The 22,024-nt window shown below is 46.8% G+C and overlaps 1 protein-coding gene across 1 annotated transcript in view; it reads right to left on the minus strand.

The window, feature by feature from the left end:
- The window catches only part of LOC137624975 (ATP synthase subunit s, mitochondrial), a 339,973-nt gene extending 326,100 nt beyond the window's left edge, over positions 1 to 13,873 (minus strand). The window contains exon 1 of the mRNA XM_068355947.1: positions 13,854 to 13,873. The gene's annotated coding sequence lies outside the window, so the exon portion shown is untranslated. The remainder of the gene's footprint in view (positions 1 to 13,853) is intronic.
- Between the last annotated feature and the right edge of the window lie 8,151 nt (positions 13,874 to 22,024).

Genomic DNA, 22,024 nt, shown 5'->3' on the forward strand with positions numbered 1-22,024 from the left:
GAGGAAGGTCTCCAAGGCCTTTCTGGTGCTCTCCTTGGACAGATCCTCGGATCGCAGTAGGATGCCCAGAGACCCCAGCCAGACATCCAGCCACGAAGTGGCCTGCATGGCACACTTTGCGACCTTCTCCTGATTCAGGATCTCTGTTGCCGAAAATGTCACTTACCGGCTGGAGTCTCTCAAGAGAGACTCCCCTGCTAAGCTCTTCCACAGAGTGGTGGAGTGGAAGAGCTAAACAAGACTCCTCCATGATCTCAAAATACCTCCTCTGTTGGACACAAGGAGGTGGGAGGAGCTTGTTGCCAGCAGTGGAACAGCTGGAGGAGGTGAGCTCGGAGAGCTGGCCCTCAACCTTATCCCTGGCACTCTTCACCCCTTGGGACCAAGGCAAAGCCGCACTGGCCTTAGTGGGTTTCTGAGTGCCAAAGACTCGGTCCAGGACCGTGTCCTTGCCCTCACGAGGGGCGATCTCAGGGTCCTTGAACCCGTTGAGATGTCTCATCAGAGTCAAGACTTGCCAGAAGGCATGTTCTGACTCTTGCTGCTCTCCTCCTGGTGAACTGGCCACAAAGTCTCCTGTCCCCAGATGCTCTACTTGGGGGGACAGGTGGACGTTCTCCTGGGGTCTCGCTGGCTCTGGTCAAATCCTGGAAGAAGACTTCAGGATAGTCTTCGAGTCCTTGGGTTCCCTTCTAGGAGGGATGCAGGACTCCAGCAACGAAGTCTGAGGGCTCTTCTCCGCCCCAACACGGGACGATTCTCCTACTCGCGGTGGGGTTTCTCCCATTGGTGCGGTGGGAGAAGGTCTCACCTCGGTAGATTCTCCTGAGGACGGAAAAGCTTCGTCTACAGGAGAAGGAGAGAACGTCGGTGGGGGGGAAGGAGCCTTCCTTACGGACTTCTTAGGAGCCAGTTTGACCCTGGGAGAAGTCACCATGATCTCTACTCCTCTCTTCCTCTTCAGTGGGGTCGGAGCTGCCCTTGGTTTGAGACCCAAATCAGCGAAGGCAGGCTTAACAGCCCGGACGACAGCTCTGATAAGGGACCCAAACCATGGCTGCTTACTGACAGACGCAGTGTCAGACACTCCCGCTGGAGGGAAGGGGATCGGGCGATCCTTCGGAGTAGATACCATAGGTCCTGCCTGAAAAGAAAGGGAAGAAGATTGGTGCCTCGACCTCTCTGAAGACCTCCCCTCCTCCTGCAAGCACGCTGTTCTGCGCTTGCGGGGGGGTGACCGTGAAGAAGATGACCTGACTGCTCTCGCTCCAGAAGACTCGATAGGAAGCTCGCGTTGCAAAACCCGGAGGGAATCGTGCTTGGGCACGCGCTGGCGTTCGCGCGATGAAACAATCCCAGGTTTGCGCGGGGCGAACGTTCGCGCGGGGGCGAACGTTCGCGCACGCACGCGGGCATGCGGAGATGGAGGCGCGGGCACGCGGAGATGGAGGCGCGGGCGCGCGGGCAAGTGTTGGCGACCTGGAGAATGACGGCGCGTAGGTGAACGACGGAGCGCAGGCGAGCGATGGCGCACAGGAAGCGATGGCGCGCAGGGCGACCAGGTGAGCGACTGCGTACAGGTGAGGTTGTGCGTGGGCACGCAGGTGATCTTCCGCAAGCAGGCTCGTGGGCGTGCTGGAGAGTGATGGCGCGCAGGCGATGGGGCACGCGGACGCGCCGAAGATTGCTGGCGTGCAAGTGCGCGATCTGGAGAAGACAGATGGGGCGCAGGATCAGCAGGCTTAGAAGCGCGTGAAGGAGACTGCTTGTGGGCGCGTCGTGTCCTGTCCACCTCTGGAAGTGCGCACGGTAGGAGCTGGAACCTATGGGCACGAAGGTGACTGAGCGCGATGACGCGTAGGCGAGGGTTGACGAGAGGGCGAGTTCCGAGGGCGCGCAGGTGAACGCTGGCGAGAAGGCGAAGGATGAGGCTTCCTTCCTACGCCCAGATCCGAAGATCGTGGGCGCGCAGCCAAGCGATGGCGCGTAGTTACGCGCTGGCGCGCAGGGGAAGTTCGCTGACGAGCTGGAGATCGTGGGCGCCCAGGAAATCGTGGGTGCGTAGGGCGCGTATCAGGATCAGGGCGCGCAGATGTGCGTTGGCAAGGAGGAGATCGCAGACGTGCAGGAGAGCGCTTGCGAACAGGAGAGCGCTGGCGAGCAGGAGATCGATGGTGAGCAGGAGAGCGCTGACATGTCGACTCTGCCATAGGAGATCGCTGGCGCGTTGTTTTCGGCACAGGAAGACACTCAGCAACAGCAGGAACAGGAGAAGGCTTGCGCGTAACTGCGCGCAGGAGATCGTGGGCACGCAAGTAAAACCTGGCACTTAAGGGACTTGCTCACATTGTGAGACAAGCCCTTTTGCCCCGAAGGGACCGGTGCCCGTTGGATAACGGGGTGCGAGGGCGCCCACTGCGCATCAGCTGCCACGAACGGTGAAGGAGGGTCAGCAGGTCTGGCAAGCGTAGGAGATCGCGAACAATCTGCAGAGCGGTCCAGAGATGGGGCTGCAACCTCTACGGTGAAGAGGAGGGCGAGCCTTGCGACGGATACGTCCTCTGGGAGCAGGAACACCATCGTCTGTCCTCCGAAGAGGAGTCTCTGTCAGTGAACTCCCCCGAGGGGGAGAATCACCTGCAGGAGAGACTATTGGACTCAGCTCCTCCCTCAAAGGATGTTCGGAGGGGGGAACTGAGCCTTCAGCAACATCAGCACCCAAGGCAGGGGTTTGACCCGACCCGTCGGAAGCCTCTGCCACAACAACGTCGACGATAGACAGAGGATCAACCTCCGCTATCATCGGCGACTGTTTGACAGCTGCGCCCAACTGGATCAAGTCAAACAGGGCTTCCCTGGAGGGCGAACCCTTAAGCCCCAAGGAAGCCCAAAGCTGCAATAAATCATCATTATAAACAGAAACAGATAAATCCTCCCCCGGAGGAGGAGGAGGAGCTGCCTCGCTATGGGAGGCAACTCCCTCTCCCGAACCCGGAAGTCGGTCAACAAAAGAACGGCCTACACTACCACTCGACGGCCTCTCACGAGAGACCGATCGAGCGGGAGTTTCGGAGGAGGTTCGGGCAACGGAAGAAGAGTCCTTAGAATTTTCCTTCTTCAAGGAAACCCTTGAAGGAGAAAGATCCCGCTTAGACTTCTTCTTCCGTCGCCGGGAAAACCTCTCCCACTGGGAGGTAGACCACTCCCTGCACTCACTGCACACTTTATCCTTACCACACCGTTGACCTCTGCAGAACGGACAAAAGGTGTGAGGGTCCGTCTCGACCACCAACATATAAGTCCCATAAGGGCGGTTGGGTAAACCAGGGCATTTCCGCATGATAAGGAGAGAGGCCAACTTCCAAACACACAAACTGAAAGAGAAAGCAAAAAAGATTAAGGCTGTCAATGCGAGGGTGAGAGCAGACACGTCTGACCATCACCCAAGCCAAAAACGAGGTGAATCAGTTCACCGGTGTGTGAGGGGGGAGGGGTAGCTAGCTACCCCTCCCCTACCCCCCGCTAACTAGCGAGGGGGTAGTTAACCCTCGTTAAAAATCTAATGGCTCGTCATTTCAGCTACGCCGAAAGTAATACCCCTATTTAAATAGCGTGGTTTGTATTTCGGTTACGGAACAAATAAGGGTTTGAATTTGTGCCGAAATGAAGAAGTATTAAGGTAGGAAGGTGGTCAGAGACCATCACAAGAAAAAAGGATTGCCTTGAGTAAATTTAGGGTCCCAAAGGGTAAATATATACTTTAATTTATAGCCAAATACATGAACCATATATTTTTCCTACTCGGTATCTTGCGTTCATGAGTTTTTGGACCCCTTTATATAAAGACAATGATGGAAGACCCCAGTGGGAAAACATTTTTTTTGGGGGGGGAGGAAATCCAAATGCAGCAATAATAATGGTCAGAAATTCAAAATAAACACAGGATAACCAATTAGAAAAATATAATGTTTCGTGTAAGTATCTAAAACTGATAAATTCGGAGATAATTTGTATCTTTCCTAACGATACAGATCTTTATTATTATTATTATCATTATTATTATTACTTGATAAACTACAACCCTAATTGGAAAAGCAGGATGCTATAAGCCCAGGGGCTCAAACAGTGAAAATAGCCCAGTGAGGAAAGGAAACAAGGAAAAATAAAATATCTTAAGAAGAGCAAAATACATGAACCATATATTTTTCCTACTCGGTATCTTGCGTTCATGAGTTTTTGGACCCCTTTATATAAAGACAATGATGGAAGACCCCAGTGGGAAAACATTTTTTTATGGGGGGGAGGAAATCCGAATGCAGCAATAATAATGGTCAGAAATTCAAAATAAACACAAAATAACCAATTAGAAAAAATTATATTTTGATTATAAAATAAATTTTTTAATATACTTACCCGGTGAATATATAATAGCTGACGTCTCGGACGGCTCGACAGAAACACAAAAACTCGCGAGCGATCGCCATGAAGGTTGCGGGTGTGCCCACCAGCGCCAAGGCCTTTAATTTATATATTCACCGGGTAAGTATATTCAAAAATTTATTTTATAATCAAAATATCATTTTTAAATATTAAACTTAGCCGGTGAATATATAATAGCTGATTCACACCCATGGTGGTGGGTAGAGACCAGTATTAATACAGTTTACGGCGTATATGCTTAGAGTTTTTGACAGTTATATCATAACAAAACCCAAATAAATATAGGTACCTGGTAAGGAAGCTGACTCTGACGATTACTCTGCCTTGTTAGTCTGCTTTCCTCACGAAGCCCAGCCATCCTCTTAGGATGCTGAAAGACTCCCAGGAGCTGAAGTATCCAGGGCGACAACCCATACAACAGGACCTCATCAAAACCCTCAATCTGGGCGCTCTCAAGAAATGACATTTGACCACCCGCCAAATCAACCAGGATGCGAAAGGCTTCTTAGCCTTCTGTACAACCCAAAACAAGATTAAAAACATTTCAAGAGACAGATTAAAAGGATATTGGAATTAAGGGAATGTAGTGGTAGAACCCTCACCCACTACTGCACTCGCTGCAACGAATGGACCCAGTGTGTAGCAGTCCTCATAAAGAGTCTGGACATCTTTTAAGTAAAATGACGCGAATACCAACTTGCTTCTCCAAAAGGTCGCGTCCATAATACTTCGCAGAGATCTATTTTGCTTAAAGGCCACGGAAGTGGCTATAGCTCTTACTTCGTGCGTCTTAACCTTAAGCAAGCAACGGTCTTTTTCACTCAAGTGAGAATGAGCCTCTCGGATTAAAAATCTAATAAAATATGACAAAGCATTCTTTGACATAGGTAATGATGGCTTCTTAACTGAGCACCACAAGGCCTCAGATCCACCTCGTAAGGATTTGGTACGAGCTAAATAGAACTTAAGAGCTCTAACTGGACACAGTACAGTGGAACCTCTACACACGAACGTATCTACATCCGAATTTTCCAACATCCGAAGTAAAATTCGAGCAAATTTTTGACTCTACACCCGAATTTTATTTCGACACACGAAGTAAACATTACACCATTGAGCGTCGAGTGCTCAGTTCTCTATTCTTGTGTGTATCGTGTGGTTGTCCTCTGTTTGGTCTGTTATTAACAGTGCTTATTTTCTTCCTTTTCTCACATTTCCTTTTTGATTTTACCTATAATCATGGTGCCTAAGAAGCTAAGTTTCAGTACAGGAAGAAGGCAATTCTTTCATTAGAATTGAAGCAAGAAATTATAGAAAAACATGAGAGTAGTGTGCATGTGAGTGATACTGTATGGCTAAACAATATGGCCGGAATAGGCCTATGATCTCGAGGATCACCAAGCTGAAGGCAGCCATTAAAGCAAATAACCATCGAAGGGGATCACCATTATTACAAGACATCTTAGCAATACCCTTTTGTTGATAGGGATAAAGGACAAAGAGATTGTTTTCAACGATCATTTGTGAGAAGGGCCAGCGTGATGAACAGAAAGAAAGAAAAAAGTGAAGCAAAGAAAACCATGATAGCATTAACAAGCTCTTTTAAATAAGACTTCTCTCTTTTTCTGTTTCTCTCTAAACATAGCATTAATATGTTCTTTAAATAAAATATCTCTCTCTCTCTCTCTCTCTCACTCTCTCTCTCTCACTCTCTCTTCTTCTTCGCTGTTATAGTGTTAGATACGTCTATTATTTTTTTTCAAAGAGAGAGAGAGAGAGAGAGAGAGAGAGAGAGAGAGAGAGAGAGAGAGAGAGAGAGATTAAACAAAAATGTGTTTAGAGTACATATGATTTTTAACAGCGTCAACGAGTTGAAAAACAATTAAATGTAACTAAGAAAGTAATAACAGCTAGGCTAATCTGAATTCCTTTATTAACTAAAACAGGAATTGCTACGCAGTAAGAGAGACGGTCGGGGAGGAGGTAGAGATGGTGACTGCGATAACATACCGTAACTCGTCACTGAAAGTGATGAAAATAAAAAATCTAAAGAAAAAAAAATTAAAAAATATGAAATATAAAAATAGAAAAAAAATAAGCTAAGTTAGATTAAAATTTCCGTAGTGTAAGTTACGGAATGTTATCGCAGTCACCATCTCTACCTCCTCGCCGATCGTGTCTCCTCGTGCGTGTGTGTGTGTTTGCGCATACGCACACGAGTGTGTTTGTATCAATATTTGTTTTAGTTAATAAAGGAATTCAGATTCGCTGATATTGTTTTTTTAGTTACATTTAACTGTCTTTCAACTCGTTAACGCTGTTAAAAATCATATGTACACAACACACTTTTGTTTAATCTCTCATTTTTGTTTAATCTCTCATTTTTGTTTAATCTCTCTCTCTCTCTCTCTCTCTCTCTCTCTCAGAAAAAATTAATAGACGTCTCTAGCACTAACAGTGAAGAAGAGAGAGAGAGAGAGAGAGAGAGAGAGAGAGAGAGAGAGAGAGAGAGAGAGAGAGAGAGAGAGAGAGAGAGAGAGAGAGAGAGAGAGTATTTATTTAAAGAACATGTTAACACCATGTCTACCATCTCGCCGATCGTCCGTCTCCGGTGTAGCAAATCCTACACCTGCGTTGGCCTGTCTCTAAGGTAAAGTGGCAATAAAACACAATTTTTATTTATCATTTCTTTATAATTATCTTTTTTACATGCTTCTTACATATTATGCAGTAATGTTATTGTTATGAGTAATTATGTGTAGCCATTTATTAAGAATTTATCATGGGTTTTTAGGCTGAGGAACGAATTAAATGAATTAACATGTATTCTTATGGGAAAATTTGTTTCTACGTCCGAACATTTTCTACATCCGAAGTTGGTTCTGGAACGGATTAAATTCGTATGTAGAGGTACCACTGTACTCTTTCAAGCTCGTTGCCTACGATCTCTGACAGGCAAGGTATATCAAATGACTTAGGCCAAGGATGAGAAGGCAGTTCATTTTTGGCCAAGAAACCAAGCTGAAGTGAACATGTGGCTTTATCCGTGGAAAAGCCGATGTTCCTACTGAAGGCATGGATCTCACTGACCCTTTTAGCCGAAGCCAAGCACACTAAGAAAAGTGTCTTGAGGGTGAGATCCTTCAGGGAGGCTGAATGTAATGGCTCAAACCTGTCGGACATTAGGAACCTTAGGACCACGTCTAAGTTCCATCCAGGAGTTGCCATACGACGCTCCTTAGAGGTCTCGAAAGACTTAAGGAGATCTTGGAGATCTTTATTATTGGAAAGATCTAAGCCTCTATGTCTAAAGACAGATGCCAACATGCTCCTGTAGCCCTTAATAGTGGGTGCTGAGAGGGAGCGAACATTTCTCAGATGTAAGAGAAAATCTGCGATTTGGGCTACAAAGGTACTGGAAGAGGAAATAGATGCTGACTTGCACCAGTCTCGAAAGACTTCCCACTTCGACTGGTATACTTTGATGGTAGAAGCTCTCCTAGCTCTCGCAATCGCTCTGGCTGCCTCCTTCGAAAAGCCTCGAGCTCTTGAGAGTCTTTCGATAGTCTGAAGGCAGTCAGACGAAGCGCGGGGAGGCTTTGATGAAGATCCCTTACGTGGGGCTGCCGTAAGAGATCTATCCTTAGAGGAAGACTCCTTGGAACGTCTACCAGCCATTGAAGTACCTCTGTGAACCACTGACTCGCAGGCCAGAGGGGAGCAACCAACGTCAACCTTGTCCCTTTGTGAGAGGCAAACTTCTGCAGTACCTTGTTGACTATCTTGAACGGTGGGAATGCGTACAAGTCCAGGTGAGACCAGTCCAGTAGAAAAGCGTCTATGTGGGTCGCCTCTGGATCTGGGACTGGCGAGCAATAGATCGAGAGCCTTTTGGTCAACGAGGTGGCAAAGAGGTCTATGGAGGGTTGACCCCAAGTCGCCCAAAGACTCTTGCACACGTCCTTGTGGAGGGTCCATTCCGTGGGGATCACCTGACCTCTCCGACTGAGACAGTCTGCCAAGACGTTCAAGTCCCCCTGGATGAATCTTGTCAACAGGGAGATGCCTCGATTTTTTGACCAGATGAGGAGGTCCCTTGCGATCACGAACAGTGTGTGGGAGTGAGTGCCTCCTTGCTTGGAGATGTACGCCAAAGCTGTGGTGTTGTCTGAATTGACCTCTACCACTTTGTTTCGAAGAAGGCTCTCGAAACTCATCAAGGCCAAGTGGACTGCTGATAGCTCCTTGCCGTTGATGTGCATGCTCTTCTGAACCGACGTCCAAAGACCCGAACATTCCCGACCGTCCAGAGTCGCACCCCAACCCAAATCCGACGCGTCTGAGAACAACACGTGATTTGGGTTCTTGACTGCCAGAGACAGACCCTCTCTCAGACTTATGTTGCTGTCCCACCAGTTCAGGCATGCTTTTACTGGCTCGGAGACCGGGATTGATACAGCTTCTAACGTTTTGCTCTTGTTCCAGTGAGAGTCTAGATGGAACTGGAGAGGGCGAAGGTGAAGTCTCCCTAGCGAGACAAACTGCTCCAGGGATGACAGAGTCCCTACGAAACTCATCCAACTTCTTACAGAACAACGTTCTTTTTTCAGCATGAGTCGGACTTTGAGCAGGGCTTGTTCTATTCGGGTGGCCGACGGAAAAGCCCGAAAAACTAGACTGCGAATCTCCATCCCCAAATAGAGAATCGTCTGGGATGGAATCAGTTGAGACTTTTCTAAGTTGACCAACAGTCCCAACTCCTTTGCCAGACCCAACGTCCAGTGTAGGTCCTGCAGACAGCGATGACTGGACGATGCTCTGAGAAGCCAGTCGTCCAAGTACAGGGAGGCTCGAATTCCCGATAAATGAAGGAATTTTGCCACATTCCTCATGAGCCTCGTAAACACGAGAGGAGCAGGGCTGAGGCCGAAGCACAGTGCTCGAAACTGGTACACCACATTCCTGTAAACAAACCTCAGATACGGTTGGGAATCCGGGTGTATAGGAATGTGGAAATACGCATCTTGCAGGTCGAGAGAGACCATCCAGTCTCCCTCTCTGACCGCTGCTAGGACGGACTTCGTGGTCTCCATCGTAAATTTTGTTTTCGTAACAAAAACGTTGAGCGCACTGACGTCCAGCACTGGCCTCCAACCTCACGTATGCTTTGGGACTAGGAAGAGACGGTTGTAAAATCCCGGTGATTGAAGGTCCGAGACTTTCACCACCGCTCCCTTCTCTAGCAACAGAGACACCTGGTGATGTAGAGCTTGTCTCCTTGACTCCTCTCGATACCTGGGAGAGAGGTCTAGAGGAACTGTTACTAGAGGAGGTCTGCGTACAAAAGGTATTTTGTACCCCTCCTTGAGCAACAACACAGACTCTTGGTCTGCACCCCTCTTCTCCCAGGCCTGCCAGAAGTTGGTCAGTCTGGCCCCTACCGCTGTCTGAGGACGTGGGCAGTCAGACTCTGCCACGGGAGGACTTGGATCCTCTCCTTTTGCCTCTCTTTCCGTCGGCACGAGAGCCTCCCCTGCTGGGAGCTCTGCCACGAAAGGGCGGGATAAACCTAGACGCAGGAGTATCGATTCTGGGTCTCACAACAAAGGATGAAGAAGGAGCTCCCTTGCGAGCAGAAGAAGCCATCAGGTCATGCGTATCCTTCTGTACAAGCGAAGCAGCAATGTCCTTGATCAGCTGTTGAGGAAACAAGGCAGCCGATAAGAGAGCAAAGAGAAGCTCCGATCTCTGACAGGGAGTAACTCCTGCAGAAAGGAAAGAGCAAAGGGTTTCCCTCTTCTTCAGGACTCCAGATGTAAAGGTGGAGGCGAGCTCATTGGAGCCATCGCGGATGGCTTTGTCCATACAAGACATAATCAGCAAGGAAACATCCTGGTCGGCAGACGAGATCTTCCTGCTTAATGCTCCTAGAGACCAATCTAAAAAGTTAAAAACTTCGAAGGCCCTGTAAACCCCTTTAAGGAGATGGTCAAGGTCCGAGGAGGACCAACAAATTTTAGAGCGTCTCATGGCCAGGCGACGGAGAGAGTCTACGAGGCTTGAGAAGTCACCCTGGGCAGAGGCAGGGACTCCCAAGCTGAGAACTTCTCCCGTGTCATACCAGACGCTCGATCTAGAAGCTAGCTTAAAAGGTGGGAAGGCAAAGGCCGTCTTCCCCAAACTCCTCCTGGTAACCAACCAGTCGCCTAGTACACGTAAAGCCCTCTTATAAGAGCGAGAGAGCACTAGCTTAGTAAAGGCCGGCTTGGTAGCAGCTAAGCCTAGCGCAAACTCAGACGGAGGCGAACGAGGAGCAGCAGTAACAAAATGATCTGGGAAAAGATCCTTGAAAATCATCATGATTTTCTTAAAATCCATAGAAGGTTGCGCAGCCTTAGGCTCTTCTACGTCTGATAAAACATCCAAAGGATTATCAGTAGGTGGAGGATCAGCAACATCCTCATCTGAAGGAACTTCGTCCGACAATTGATGAGTCTCAAGCAAGGGAGAGACCTGCCGTGGTGGCAATGCTTGACAAGCAAAGTCCACACGCAAAGGAGCATCAGTAGCAGTCAAGGACGCTACGTCATGTAACTGCTTAAAGGACTGACCAGCAACAACAACAGGAGCGGGAGGACGCTCGACGTCAAGTCGAGACTGCCTTAACTGCCTAGAATGAGCAGTTAAAACAACTCTTGACTGCGGTGCTTGACGCTCAACGTCAAAACAAGTCAACTTAGCTAGTTGACGAACGTCCTGAACGTCAACAAGAGCATGCGGCAGCGGCTGAACGTCAACAAGCGGCTGAAAGTCAACAAGGGACTGCATCGAGTGAGGCTCCAAGTCACGTGACTGACGTGACTTTGTAACGTCAACGTCAACAGGACGAGCAAAGGCTCGTTTGGGCGGCTGACGGCCAGGATCTCGATCAGCGTAACGGCGAGGATCATCGTGAACCTGCTCAACGGTATACTCCTCCATAAGGGAGGCAAGCTTATTCTGCATATCCTGCAGGACAACCCATTTAGGATCAACGGGAGTCGGTACGGGCCGAGACGATGGTAACGTCTGTGAAGGCAAAACATTGCCTATACTAAGACTCTCGGAGCCCGTGTTACGCTTTCGTTTAGGCGGCGAGCAGTCTTCCGATGACTGCACAGGGTCAGAGCTGTCCCAATGGCTACAGCCAGGATGCTGGACCTGTCCTGAAGGGACTGACTTCCGCTTTAAGGGTCTAGAAACTTTGCTCCACGGTTTCTTTCGCGAGAAGCCTTCGGAAGACGAGGAGAAAACAGCCTCGCTCGTCTTATGGTAGGGGCGGTCTTGACGAGACACGCCCGAAACCATAGAGGGAACGTCTGTTCGTTGGTTAGAGCCTCTCGTCCCCATAAGTCCTACGACATTACTTCTCCCTGGTGCATGGGAGCTTGCAAGAGGTCTCGGACTAGGCGAACGACAAGCACGAACAGACGAACCCTCGGTCGCAACACTAAAAACACTTTGCGCACTAATCACTTTATCCCCACGATTTTCTAATGTGGCACTCTGACACTTTAACACTTTCACATCCGCCATGAGTTGATTACGGTCCGTAGCCAAAGACTCAACTCTCTCGCCCAATGCTTGAATGGCAAGCAACATATCCCGCATGGATGGTTCATGAGTGCTAGTAGAAGGTTCAGGCACAACTACTACAGGGGAAGGATTAGGTTCAGGGGCATGGGAGGAGGAAAAATCTAATGATCTAGAGGAACTTCTCCTCACCCTATCTCTCTCAAGCTTACGAGAATACTTATCAAACTCTAGCCAGTCGAATTCCGAAAGTACCACGCACTCATCACACCGATCTCCTAATTGGCAGGTTTTACCCCGGCAATTAGAACACACGGTATGTGGGTCGAGAGAGGCCTTTGGAAGACGTTTGTTACAATCCCTAGCATTACATTTACAAAATTTAGGAATCGGAGAAGGGTCAGCCATTTTGAAAAGTCAAAGAAAATCCAAAAACAATCCAAAGTCATCAACAATAAAATCTATCCAAAAAAGGGTTCAAGAGTTTTAATTGAAGATAAAAACACCTGCACTGCGAAAGCTCAAAACCAAAAAGAAGTACTTCACCAAGAATGACGAAAAACTCCAGGTCAACAGCGAGTAATGGAATCAACTTGTCGACAAGACCGACAGAGAAGAACTAGAGCTGTTTACATGTATATGCGGTATCTGGCCGATAGTTGGCGCTGGTGGGCACACCCGCAACCTTCATGGCGATCGCTCGCGAGTTTTTGTGTTTCTGTCGAGCCGTCCGAGACGTCAGCTATTATATATTCACCGGCTAAGTTTAATATTTAAAATATAATGTTTCGTGTAAGTATCTAAAACTGATAAATTCGGAGATAATTTGTATCTTTCCTAACGATACAAATCTTTATTATTATTATTACTTGATAAACTACAACCCTAATTGGAAAAGCAGGATGCTATAAGCCCAGGGGCTCAAACAGTGAAAATAGCCCAGTGAGGAAAGGAAACAAGGAAAAATAAAATATCTTAAGAAGAGCAACTACATTAAAATAAAATTGCCAATATAAACTATAAAAACTTAACAAAACAAGAGGAAGAGAAACAAGATAGAATAGTGTGCCCGAGTGTACCATCAAGCAAGAGAACTTTACCCCAAGACAGTGGAAGACCATGGTACACAGCCTATGGCACTACCGAAGACTAGAGAACAATGGTTTGATTTTGGAGTGTCCTTCTCCTAGAAGAGCTGCATACTATAGCTAAAGAGTCTCTTCTACCCTTACCACGAGGAAAGTGGCCACTGAACAATTAAAGTGCAGTATATGGGTAGGCAAAGGGAAAATGAACCGTAATCAGAGAGAAGGCTCCAATGTAGTACTGTCTGGCCAGTCAAAGGATCCCATAGATCTCTACTGATAGTATCCTATGGGATGATCCTCCTTAGAGTAAGGCCTGAACAAAAAGTCTTATATAAGGTTACAGCAAACCCTTTCCATTGGTATGGATGGGAGTGTTAGGTTAGGTAGGAACCTAAATCTGGGTCAGATCTGTTTATTTCCCATTTGAGAGAATATTTGGTAATTGTTTACAACACCACTCTCTCCATTTACTCCAAAATAATGCATTTACCATCCACGAGTTTCATTTCATATATTGGGATCAATTTACTATTATAAAATTTGGTAATTTTGTATATTATTACATCCTAATGTAACCTAGGAAAAAAACTACTGTTTTTTACCATAACATAGACCATTTAGCCTCGATAACCCTAGTCCTATAGTAGTGTACCCTTATACTAGCCCAAAAGATTACATGTCACCTTGTACGAACAAAACACAAATAACATTTATACATTAATCAATATATAAAAGGGCGTAGTTTCCTCTCACTCTAATTCGATTGATGATAATACGATGTGTAATGCAGTTCAGAACTTCCGCAACCAAAACCGTAAGCGACAAGCTACTATGTGTTAACGCCGCAAAATACGTTTGAGGCCACTCTATTATATCAATAGAGAAGTGCAAAGCTTCTAAGCTTATACTTATTACTGTAATTTAGCTTTTTTGATGTACCATAAACAACATTCTTAATTAAAATCTTAACTATTATTATTATTATTGTTATTATTATTATCATAATTACTACTACTACTACATACTTACTTATTTACTAAACTACAACCCTAGTTGGAAAAGCAGGATGCTATAAGCCCAAGAGCTCCAACAAAGAAACTAGCCCAGTGAGGAAAAGAAACAAGAAAAAATTACAAGAGAAGTATAAGAAAAATAATAATATTAGAATAAATCTTTCATATATAAACTATAAAAACTTGAAAATAACAAGAGTATAACAACTACAAAATAACGAGAGGGAGAGAAACAAGATAAAACAGTGTGCCCGAGTGTACTCTCATGCAAGAGATCTCTAACCCAAGACATTGGAAGACCATAGTACAGAGGCTATGGCACTACCCAAGACTGGAGAACAATGGTTTGATTTAGGGGTGACATTCTCCTCGAGGAGCTGCTTACCATAGCTAAAGCGTATTTTCTAACCTTACCAAGAGGAAAGTAGCCATTGAACAATTACTGTGCAGTAGTTAACCTCTTGAGAGAGAGAATCGTTTGGTAGTTTCAGGGTTGTCAAGTGTACGAGGAAAGAGGAGAGTGTGTAAAGAATAGGTCAGACTATTCTGAGTATGTGTCGGCAAAGATGAAACGAGCCGTAACCAGAGAGAGGGATCTAATGTAATACTGTCTGGCCACTCAAAGGACCCAATAGCTCTCCCGCGGTAGTATCTTATCCCAATTTACCTTTAAATCAGTTTGGATAATATCTTGTAAGCAGATTAGTTTTGGCAATGTATCGTGGTAAGTTTGGTATGTGTAAACTTTCTTTCGAATACATTGCCCTACTTGTGTACACAACCAGCTCCATGCTAGGATTTTGCAACATATCTACAAGTATATCTTGTTCTTTTAACTGTCTTAATTTTGGTCATGAAAATAAAATTGATGTTCTGTATTATTTTCTTCTTTGCATTTCCATAATTCCTTTTTTAGTGTTTTTCCAGTGCCCTTTTCCCCTATTCTTTTATTTCTTCTATTTCCATTCCACATTTACAATTTTTTTCAATGCTGCCACTAATAATACTACTCCTAGTAATAGTGGTAGTAAAAATAGTACTGTCAGACAGTCAGTTGGACAGACTGAGTGGCAGAAGCAATTCGGATTTGCTTCTATAACAGCTCTGAGATTTCTCTGGCCTTAATTACCTCTGCCAACGAATTTGGAAGGAGGTTATGTGTGCTTGATAGTGAACACCTTTGGTGAACACCTTCCTGGCCACAATTTTAATCGTAGAGTAATAAAACTTGTAAGGATTAACAATTATGCAAAAACCTGGAAATGATAAAATTTTGGAAGGTAAGGGTCACAGTCAAACAAAATGTCCAATTCACATAATCAGTCATAAGTTTGGACATCGTTGTCACAGAGATTTCAAACTTGGTTCATATTTGAGTGTATGAAAATCCACACCAATTCATAAATGTTAAGGTTGAAGGTCGAGGTCAAGTCCATGATCAATGTCAAGTAAAAGGTCAAATTCAACTATACGGTTACAACTTTAATCGTAAAGTAATGGAACTTGCATAGATTTTAAACTGTTATGTAAAGAGCTGGACATAATTAAATTTTGGAAGGTCAAAAGTCAAGGTCACGGACGAGCAAAACGTCTATATCACATAATCAGCCATAAGTTTGGACATCTTTGTCACAGAGAATTCAAACTTGGTTCATATTTGTGTGTGAAAAGCTACGTCGATTAATACATGTCAAGGTCAAGGTCGAGAAATAAGCTGCCGTTGCTGAGGTCGGCGCTCTACTGAGTGCCCCTCTAGATTACGTATGATTTTCTGTTTAAGCAGTTCAAATCAATTTTCTCTGTGACTCCATCTTTTTCATGTACTAACCATTTTTTTTTCTTTTCTCCAGACAGGGCTCTATCTTTCTGGTCTTGTTGCTGCATTATCATGAATCTAAACATATTTGTTTTATTTTTTGTTAACTTAAATCAGTTATCTATTTAATGTTATTGTAAGGACACCGCTCCCTTCGTCGTCCAGAAAATCAACAAACTGCTCATTTATTTGAATTCTCTTTTCGCCACACCGTGGTTTCCCATGTATATGTATTCCGCTCTATCAGAGCTACATTTTGACATATGTATCATTTCATTACATGTTTCTGTTAACTCATAATTCGTATATTTGTAAGTGTAAGAAAACATATATTTTGGCGGGCAATTCATTCTGATTTGGCGCCAGCGCCATCCTACCTTTCCGTCCGCACCTTGTAATATACTCCCATGCACATTTGAATAAAGTATCAGTTGATCTTAGTGACGCTTGTCTCACTGTCCTTACAACTGGTGACCCCGGAGTTGAAAGTAGCATCAGCGGTTTTGGCTTTGCCATTAACGGACTTATTACGGCCGTGCTACCTTCTCTATACTCCGTTACCTTAGGCATGAGCCTGCCTTTGGTTCTCCCACACTTCGGTGCATGTAAGGCAGTAGGATGAGCTTAACCGACGTATCAACTTCTCACCTCTTCGCCGACTCGTCGTCTGGCCACGATGCAGGAAGCAACACGCCCATCGCACCCAACGGCCTCGCCTCCACGCCCAAAGTCAAACTGCCGCCCTTTTCTCAACACAACACCGCTTCCTGGTTCCTGAGAGCAGACGTACTCTTCCGTGTCGCTAGACTCAGCGACTCCTGTGCCAAGGCTGACATCGTTCTCACCTCCATACCTGAAGAGGTATTCGACAAGATTTCCCCATGGCTCGACGCCCAGGCCGGCCAAGTTTCATACGACGACCTGAGAACGAAACTCATCGGTATCTACTCCCTCTCCGTCTCAGCAAGGGCACAGAAAGTCCTGGACCTCGCCGGCAAGCCCATGGGTGACACCTCTCCTGTCGAGGCGTGGGACGAGTTAACCAGCCTGCTCTTGCTCCCCGAAACAGACAGCAACGGCCGACGACGTGAGATTAGCTTATCTCGCGAGATCTTTCTTCGACGCCTACCACAGGACGTAAGGGCCCGATTGACAGACGCCGACACGCTCCCGATGAACGAACTCCTGTCGAAGGCTTAGAAGCTCCACGAGGCCTCAAAAGCATCTCGCCTTGGAGCATCATCGTCAACACCGCCTTCGTTCTCCTCCTTCAGCAGCTGCTCTTCCATAGACTCCTCGGCAACGGCCCCTGAGGACGACGAGATCAACGTTCTATCAAGAGAGAAACCGCCGCAACCAATACGACCGAACCCTAGGACTAACCCAGCATGGTGCTTCTACCACCAACAGTTCGGCAGCGATGCCAAGAAATGTAGAGCACCATGCAGTTTCCCTAGAAGACGACGCCAGAAGCATCCACCTGCCACCATTGCAGCCGCAGGTAACCAAAACAAGAATGGTTTCTATATCCTCGATACCATTTCCAACCGTAGACTCATGGTAGACACCGGCGCAATGCAGTCAACGTTCCCACCTTCCAAGTCCGACCTAGACCGTGGTCTCAAAAAAAATGCTCCCTCACTCATCGCTGCCAACGGATCTCCCATACGGTGCTATGGGATTAGGACCCTCAAGATATCTATCATGGGCCATTCGTATTCTTGGCCCTTCGCCATCGCTGACGTCAATCGCCCCCTCCTCAGTGCGGATTTCCTCGCCCACCACGGACTCCTTGTCGATGTCGCTAACAAACGTCTCATCGACACGGGAACCTGCCAGTCCCGCGCCCTAGAACACGGCCCTGCAACAATGTCCGTATCCGCCGTAACGACGCACCCCTACGCCGACCTCCTACAAGAATTTCCCGAGGTTTTCAAGCCCGAGCTCCGACACTCGCCAGGTTCCCCGTCCAAGCACGGGATCTATCACCACATCACAACGACAGGACCTCCTACTCACGCCAAATTCCGCCGCCTACCGCCCCAGAAACTGAAGGATGCCAAACGCGCCTTTGAAGACATGGAACGCATGGGTATCTGTAAGAAAGCATCGAGCCCCTGGGCATCGCCCCTACACATGGTAAAAATGCCGGACGGGTCCTGGAGACCTTGCGGCGACTACAGGCGCCTCAACCTCATCACAACGCCCGATCACTACCCGCTGCCCAACATGCAGGACCTAACGAACGCGTTGCACGGCGCGAAGTATTTTACCAAGATGGACCTCCTCAAGTCTTACTTCCAGGTCCCCATATTTCCGGAAGACATCCCGAAAACTGCCATTGTAACGCCGTTTGGATCCTACACCTTCGCATACTCAACCTTCAGTCTAAGCAACGCCGGGGCGACCTTCCAACGACTAATGGATAGCATTCTGGGTGACCTACCTTTCTGCGTCTGCTACGTCGACGACATCCTGATATTCTCGAAAACCAAGGAGGAACACCGGAGGCACGTCCGCACCGTCCTCAAACGCCTACAGGAGAACGGCCTGGTCGTACGTTTCGACAAATGCACGTTCGGTGCGGAAGGAGTGGATTTCCTTGGTCACCGCGTATCCTCGTGCGGGGTAAAACCCATGACAACCAAGGTCGACGCCATCAGAAAGTTCCCGATACCTACGACCATCCGCCAACTTCAGGAGTTCCTGGGGATGGTCAATTACTATAGGCGCTTCATCCCCAACATCGCACAAACCCTGTCACCCCTCGACAACGTCCTGAAAGGAAAAGCGAAAAAACTCGAGTGGGGTTTGCCCCAGCAACAGGCATTCGCCCGGACGAAGGATGCCCTCGCGAATGCCACCACCCTGGCTTATTTTGACGACAACGCGCCCCTGCGACTAACGACCGACGCCAGCAACGTCGCCTGTGGGGCTGTGCTGGGGCAACTCGTCGATGGTTCTCCTCAACCGCTGGCATTCTTCAGCAAGAAATTGAAACCCGCCGAAACAAGATACAGCACCTTCGATAGGGAACTCCTCGCCGTCTACCTCGCCGTCCGCCACTTCAGGCACATCTTGGAGGGCACTCCCTCCACAATCGCGACGGACCATCAACCCCTCGTACACGCTTTTACGAAATCGACTGACGCATGGTCCTCCCGACAACAACGTCATCTCGCAACAATCGCCGAATTCAGGTGCACCATACGTTACGTCCCAGGAAAGAAAAATCCAGTCGCGGACGCCCTTTCAAGGATTGAAATTGACGCAATCCACCTGGGAATCGACTACGCCAATCTCGCAACCGAACAACGCACCGACCGAGAAGCACGGGATCACCTGACGGGGCCATCCGCGCTCAAGATAAGTGCGATTCCCCTCGGACCACCAGGAGTAACTATTCTTTGCGACACCAGCACCGGCCGCCCACGTCCCTGGATACCAGCCTCCTGCAGAAGGAAAATATTCGATATCATCCATGGACTTTCACACCCCTCAGGACACACCACCGCTCGCCTTCTGTCTGAGAAGTTCGTCTGGCCAGGGATAAAAAAGGACGCCCGGGAATGGGCGAAGTCATGCATCAACTGCCAGTCAAGCAAAGTCCGCCGTCACACCGAATCGGGGGTAGGCGATTTCCCCCAGCCAAAAAGACGTTTCGGTCACATACACATCGACGTCGTGGGACCATTGCCCCTTTCTGGATCTGCTCGCTATCTGCTTACGATCATCGATCGCTCCACAAGGTGGTTGGAGGCATCGCCGATGACCGAAGCTACGACTCAAGCATGCGCCGAAGACCTCCTGTCAAGCTGGGTGAGCAGGTTTGGCGTTCCTGACGACATCACGACAGACAGAGGCCCCGCTTTCCTCTCAGAAATATGGCTCGCTTTGGCGAACCTGATGGGGACGACGCTCCACAGCACCACGGCATACAACCCCGCGGCAAACGGCATGGTCGAAAGAACTCACCGCGCCCTCAAGGCGTCCCTGATGGCGAGCTGCACCGACGGGGACTGGAAATCACGACTTCCTTGGGTACTCCTCGGCCTTCGCACCGCCCCTCGCGCAGACGGCGAACCTTCGCCCGCCGAAAAGGTTTACGGGGAGGCGCTTGCAGTTCCTGGTGAATTCTTTCCCTCATCAACCGACGACACGCAGCTGGATCACCTAAGGGACATCGCCAGGAAGTTCAGGCCATGTCTCAAAACTTACCAGGACAGAACCAAGCACTTCAAGCCAAAAAACCTGAATGACTGCGGGTATGTTTTCGTCCGTGTCGACGCTCATCGACAACCACTAGCTAGACCTTATCGAGGCCCCTACCGGGTAATTAAGAGGACAACGAAAGCCTTCCTTCTCGACGTCCATGGCCAAGAGGACTGGGTCTCAATAGACCGCGTGAAACCAGCATTTCTCGAAGGAAGCGACACCGCCTCCGCCGGACCTGGCAGATCCAGAGTTCCACCTCAAAACAAGGCGCCCAACGAAAGAAAAATCATCAAACGACGACAAGAGGAAGAGATCCTTACGCCGACCGCCGGCCCGCCCCTCCGTTCAAAAACAAGAGGAACCCTCCGACGCCCGAAAAGATACGAAGATTGATCATCAGCCCTCTACGCCGCCCGATGTCTTGGGGGGGGGGGTACTTGTGAGGACACCGCTCCCTTCGTCGTCCAGAAAATCAACAAACTGCTCATTTATTTGAATTCTCATTTCGCCACACCGTGGTTTCCCATGTATATGTATTCCGCTCTATCAGAGCTACATTTTGACATATGTATCATTTCATTACATGTTTCTGTTAACTCATAATTCGTATATTTGTAAGTGTAAGAAAACACATATATTTTGGCGGGCAATTCATTCTGATTTGGCGCCAGCGCCATCCTACCTTTCCGTCCGCACCTTGTAATATACTCCCATGTACATTTGAATAAAGTATCAGTTGATCTTGGTGACGCTTGTCTCACTGTCCTTACATTATAGTTACTGGTCTGCTATCATGTCAAGCAATAAACAGTTGGAAAATGTGCAAAGGAGATCCTAGTTGTAAAAAAATAAACTTGCATGCAACAATATTTAAAAGAATTAAAAGGTGTTTTACATAGCATATCCATGATACAGTATTTGGTTTGGCCTTGAAAAAAAAAAACTTTATTTTCAATCAATCTAATTTTGTATCATGCGTCTATGGTTTCAAATCTCTCAACACTATTCTAGTTTAAATGGGTTCAAAGTGAAAATTGCGGGAATGAAGTTAAAACATAAATCTTCAAGCATGATGATTAGTAGGTCTATGAAATTGTTTTATCTTCCAAGATCATATTTCTTTGGCAGCTTGCTTATAACTTAAATTAAATCCTAAGTAACATTTTTTATAACAACTTAACTTTTTGAGAAGCATATTCGACTTTCCTTCAATTGCATAGGAAATTTCAATAGTTTTGGAGGTCTATCTAGTGTCTGCTTTTCTTTTTTTTTCTCTCCATTCTGTTCTGTTTTCTATGTTGTTCCCCTCTTTGGAATCAACCAGCTGACTCGCATCTTGGACTGCTAGACAAAACCTTGAGGTGTATACACTTTTTTATCGGCAACATTAATTAAATTTGCTTCTTGTTAATTCTTCAAAATTTTCTTCATAATTATAACCTTCACTTACTATACCACCCACCATACAGTAATATATAAGTGCAGTCAACTATAGCCTGTTGTTAATAGTTTATGTATGACATATCTGTTTTGACGTTGTCATTGATTTTAGAATGATTTATTGTTAATTTGTTCTCATCATTTATTTATTTCCTTATTTCCTTTCCTCACTGGACTATGTTCCCTATTGGAGCCCTTGGGCATATAGCATCTTGCTTTTCCAACTAGGGTTGTAGCTTGGCGAGTAATAATAATAATGATAATAATAGTCTTGCCATTCATTGCGTAATGTTTAATACAACACAGGATGTTTTTCGTTTTTATTCATATAGTGACTAAATACAATAGTGAAATTATCTTAATTGCATAGATAAAACAATTGACTGGTTTATTGAACATAGTTTATTTGTCATTTTCCATATTTATTTATTTTTTTATGT

The sequence above is a fragment of the Palaemon carinicauda genome, chromosome 2, assembly GCF_036898095.1.
Source record: "Palaemon carinicauda isolate YSFRI2023 chromosome 2, ASM3689809v2, whole genome shotgun sequence".
NCBI classification, from domain to species: Eukaryota; Metazoa; Arthropoda; class Malacostraca; order Decapoda; family Palaemonidae; genus Palaemon; species Palaemon carinicauda.